Source organism: Cynara cardunculus, unplaced genomic scaffold (genome assembly GCF_001531365.2).
Source record: "Cynara cardunculus var. scolymus isolate 2C unplaced genomic scaffold, CcrdV1 Un_Scaffold_9423, whole genome shotgun sequence".
In the NCBI taxonomy this organism is placed as follows: Eukaryota; Viridiplantae; Streptophyta; class Magnoliopsida; order Asterales; family Asteraceae; genus Cynara; species Cynara cardunculus.
In genome coordinates, this window is record NW_020204951.1 from 1,927 (window position 1) to 6,930 (window position 5,004).

Consider the following 5,004-nt stretch of genomic DNA (forward strand, 5'->3'; position numbering starts at 1 on the left):
GCTGAATGAGATGGAGGATGATGATGTTAACTCAAAGTGACCCTTGGGTTTTAGGGAGAGAGAGAGGAGAGGGAGTTTGAATTTTGAAATGAGATAATAAGTTGTAAGTGGAGAAAATATGGTATTTATATGTGGGTATAGGAGGGGGGGGCCAGCCATGGGGGCCAAGCCCATCCTCTCTATATATATTTTTTAAACTTAAGCCCAAAATGATAAAATGTCATTTTTCTCAATTTTGACATTTTTCTTCAAATTATAAATCCATGATGACTAAATTCATTTAAATAGAAAGGTTTTATATTTAAAACACTAAAACTTAGTGTTTTATATAAATTAGGTATAAATTAGAGCATTTGGCACTGTATAGGACGTTTCAGATAATTACAGGTCGGAACCGGACTTTCTAAGCAACTGTCGGAATCTCTAGAAATTTTTCGACCAAACTAACCTAACTAACTCCTAATTTTATAAATTATCTTCAATAATACTAATATAAACTTAATAAGAGCTAACCTGGAAGTTCGAATTTGACAGCTGTCACAGGTTCTGGTAGTTTTTTAATAACTTCAAGTTTTGCTTTATCTACCTCCACTTCTTTTTTAGAGATTAGGTGCCCAAGAACATTTCCTTCCTTAACCATGAAGTGACATTTCTCCCAGTTAAGGACCAAATCAGTTTCCTCACAACTTTCCAAGCTCTTTTTCAAATTATTTAAACAATTGTCAAAAGATGAACCATACACCGAAAAATCATCCATAAAGATTTCAATAGTATTTTCAAGCATATCAGAAAATATGGACATCATACACCTCTGAAAGGTGGCAGGAGCATTACACAGTCCAAATGGCATTCTTCTGAAAGCAAAGGTGCCATAAGGACATGTGAAGGTGGTTTTTTCCTGGTCCTTGGGAGAAATAACTATATGATTGTAACCTGAATAGCCATCTAAAAAATAATAGTACTCTTTGCCGGCTAATCTGTCCAACATTTGATCAATGAAAGGTAGCAGAAAATGGTCTTTGTGAGTAGCCTTGTTTAGCCTCCTATAGTCTATGCATATTATCCAACCGGAGACAACTCTGGTGGGGATAAGTTCATTTTTTTATTTGTGATGACTGTGAACCCTCCTTTCTTGGGAACACGCTGGACCAGGCTAACCCAAGAACTGGCTATCGGGAAGATAATTCCTGCATCTAACCATTTCAAAATCTCTTTTTTACTACCTCTTTCATGACAGGATTCAGCCTTCTTTGAGGTTCTATGAATGTGAAATTTTTGTCCTCTAAGATGATCTTATGTTGAAAATTTGAGGGACTAATCCCTTTAAGGTCAGCAATGGTCCATCCTAAAGCCTTTTTGTGCATTTTCAACATATCCACAAGTTTCTTCTCATGATGCAAGTCTAGGGTAGATGAGATAATGATAGGCAATTTGCCTTCTTCTCCTAGAAAAGCTTATTTCAGATGGGATGGGAGTTGCTTCAACTCCAGGTTTGGTGGTGATACTATGGACGGGGTGAAGTCTTTTTGCTCATTATTCTCCAAAAGTTCAAAAGCTGACACTTCTACTGGCACAAAATCATTTCCTATTGCCTCTACTTCCTCAAACTATCTCTTCTTCTAATTCCTCTACACTCTCTTCTTCTAACTTAAGGTTTTCCTGAATTCCTTCTTTAACAACCTCTTCTTCTATTTCAGCTATGCCCGAACACTCTTCCAGATAATCAGGGTATTTTAAGGAGTTGAAGACATTAAATGTGACCTTTTGGTCTTGAAGCCTCATGGTCAACTCTCCTTTCTGAACATCTATCAAAGTTCTTCGATGGCTAAGAAAGGTCTTCCTAAGATAATCGGAATGTCTTTATCAGCCTCAAAATCTAGTATGATGAAATCTACCAAAAATATGAACTTATCAACCTGTACCAACACATCTTCTATCTTTCCCTTAGGGTATGCAATGGACTTATTTGCCAACTGGAGTGTAACTGTGGTAGGTCTAGCCTCTCCTATGCCTAAGGTGTTAAAGACAGACAAAGGCATGAGGTTAATACTAGCTCCTAAGTCACATAGGGCTTTCCTTATCTCCTTCCCTTCTATTGAACAAGGAATGGTAAAACTCCCTGGATCTTTAAGCTTAGGGGGTATGCTATTGGTCAAAAGTGCACTACATCCTTCGGTAAGAGCTACAGTCTCGTACTCAGTCAACTTCTTCTTCTTGCTTAAGATATCCTTCAAAAACTTAGCATAACTAGGCATTTGCTCAATTGCCTCAGCAAGGAGTATGTTGATGTGCAATTCTTTAAACACATCCAAGAATTTCTTAAAATGCAATTCCTCTTTCTGATTCCTCAACCTTTAGGGGTAAGGAACATAAGGAGGGATTGGTTTTATCACGTTCTTGCTTGGAGGTGTTGAGCAAGATGGATTTTGAATTCCCTGAGTCCTTGTGGTGCTCTTTGGTGGTCCAGAAGGACTCTTGGTATCAAGCTTAGGGGTCTCTACAACCTCAGTTCCTTCTGACTTTTTCAGAGTACCCTCAGGAAAATGTAAAGGGAAGTCTGATCTAACAAGAGTGGTGATCTCAGATGTTTGCTTTTCTAGAGGTGGGATCGGTCCTTCTTTGACAGGGACCGATACTGGATCACTAGTTTCTGACAGTCTTGGCGTACTATCTTTTTGCACTTTTTCTGTCAACTCCTTCCCACTCCTAAGAGTCACTACTTTCTCATGCTCCTTTCCTAGATCTCTGGGGACTTCTGTATTACTGGACAAGGTACCAAGGGCTCGACTACTCTGGTTAAGCGCAAGTTGACTAACCTGAGTCTCTAAATTCCTGATGGCAGCACTTTGTTGATTTATCAAAGCTTGATTTTGGGTTTGAGCATGTGCTAAAAGCCCTTTTATCATCGCTTCCAAAGAAGATGATGATTCTGCCTATGGAGGAAGTTTGGTCTGAAAATGTGGTTAAGAATTCTGAAAACTTTGTTGGTGGTTCTGAGAGTTAGAACTATTTGCATGATGTTGTGGTTGAAAATTAGAAGTTCATTGTTGCTTATGGATTGGTGGATTAAGACTGGGACTGTTCCAAGAAAGTTCAGGTGTTGTCTCCAACTGGCATTATATGAGTTAGAATAGGGATTAGATCTATTTTGAACATAATTTACTGATTCAGAATTATGAGTACAATGTTCATATGAATGATCCCCACCACAACACACACATTGCACAGATAGGACTGTTGGAACAGATGTGTTAGCAACTTGCTGTACTCCCTGACCAGAAGTTAAATTTTTCAATAAATTGGTGATGGAGGTGAGCTGAGCTGTTAATGTAGTATATGCATCCACCTCATATATTCCAGCAGTATTTTTCTGTGGCTGGGCACGTGGGTCTGCCCAATGCCATTGTTTGCTGATATCTTTTCCAGGATCTCATATCCCTCATTATAGGTACTGGCTGTAAAGGCTCCGCCTGCAGTCGCGTCGAGCATTTGTTTTTCCATGGGACTTAACCCATTGTAAAACATCTCAAGTTGAATACAGTACGAAATGCCATGGTGTGGGCATTTCCTCAACAGCTCTTTGAACCTTTCCCACGCGTCAGGAACAACTTCATCATCCAGTTGTTTAAAAAGATAGATTTCGTTTCTGGACTTAGCGTTCCTTGTTGGTGGGAAATATTTTTGCAAAAAAAATTTCTGCCATGTTACTCCATGACGGCACAGATCCCGGTGTTAAAGAGTTAAATCATGCTTTTGCCCGATCCCTCAATGAAAATGGAAATAAAGTGAGTCTGAGAGCGTCATTGGACACTCCCGGGATCAGGAAGGCATCTGTGATTTCTATAAAAGACTTTAAATGAGAATGTGGGTCCTCTGAGGGCAGTCCGGCAAATTGGCCATTTGTTTGCAACATGTGACACATTATCAGTTTTAGTTCGAAATGGAGAGCGGTCATATGTGGTCTAACTATCCCAAAATTTAATTGCTCAAAATCTGGGATAGCATAATCCATGATCCTTTCATTTTTGGAATTTGCCAGATTAATGATGTTCGGAGTCTTTGTCCTTTGTTGCTCATTATGGTCCGATTTTGTGTCCAAATTATTATCATTATCATTATCATTATGTGGGTGTCCTTGTTGAAAATTAGGGAACGGTGGTATTTGCCCAAAAACTGGCGGTTGATTTTCCAAATGTGGTATTTCTGGAATGATGGGAGGCAACTCCATGTTGGGAGGGAGTAAAGCAAGAAATGCTCTTTGAGCCCTCCTTCTATGGTGAAGCGTTCTCTCAATATCTGGATCAATTTCGAAAAATTCCCCGCGATGTCTTCTTGGCATACACCACTTTCAAGATGATTAAAACGGTACTAGAAAAATCAAATCTTTTACTTTACTCAAAAGAAAACTTTTAGCTTGCCAATCCCCGGCAGCGGCGCCAAAAACTTGGTCGGTTTATTTCTAACACCTTTTAGACTAAAGAATTGGGCCACAAAGCAAGTATACAATATGGTTCAATATCGTCTTTCCAAGTAATAAAGTGGTACAAGTACAGGATTATCGTCCAGGGAGATTGTAGCAAAAGTTAAATAAGAGTCCAATAAAAGAAAAAGATTTTAGATGACGAAAATGAAGACTTCAGGTTAAATCTGAGGTTAACAAAGATAATATAACAGAATAATAAAGGTAGCACGGGTGTAAGATTTGGGGTGAAATGTAAACACAAAATCCAGCAGACAAAACTGTAGAAGAACTAGTTCCACCATCTATCTTGAAGGTATTCCTCTCGGACTTCACCTTTGCACTATATTATAGCTTAGCACCCATATCTCTTTGTGGTGTTCAGACCAGGGATAACAACAAAATGGTGTCTTCAAGATATATGGCTAAACAAATCTCTTTGTTAAAAATCACTCTTTCGGGCCGATTCTCATATCATTCAAGTTGGCGTGTTCTTGATAGTTCATCTCTGAAGCTATCACACTTTGACACTTTTAGAGAGTGAC

The 5,004-nt window shown here is 38.8% G+C and overlaps 1 non-coding gene across 1 annotated transcript; it reads left to right on the forward strand.

Annotated features, from left to right (window-relative positions):
• The first annotated feature begins 3,547 nt into the window (after positions 1–3,547).
• LOC112505272 lies at positions 3,548–3,654 on the forward strand. The gene has a single exon (XR_003068371.1). It is a non-coding gene; the product is annotated as a small nucleolar RNA R71 (small nucleolar RNA).
• The last annotated feature ends 1,350 nt before the right edge of the window (positions 3,655–5,004 follow it).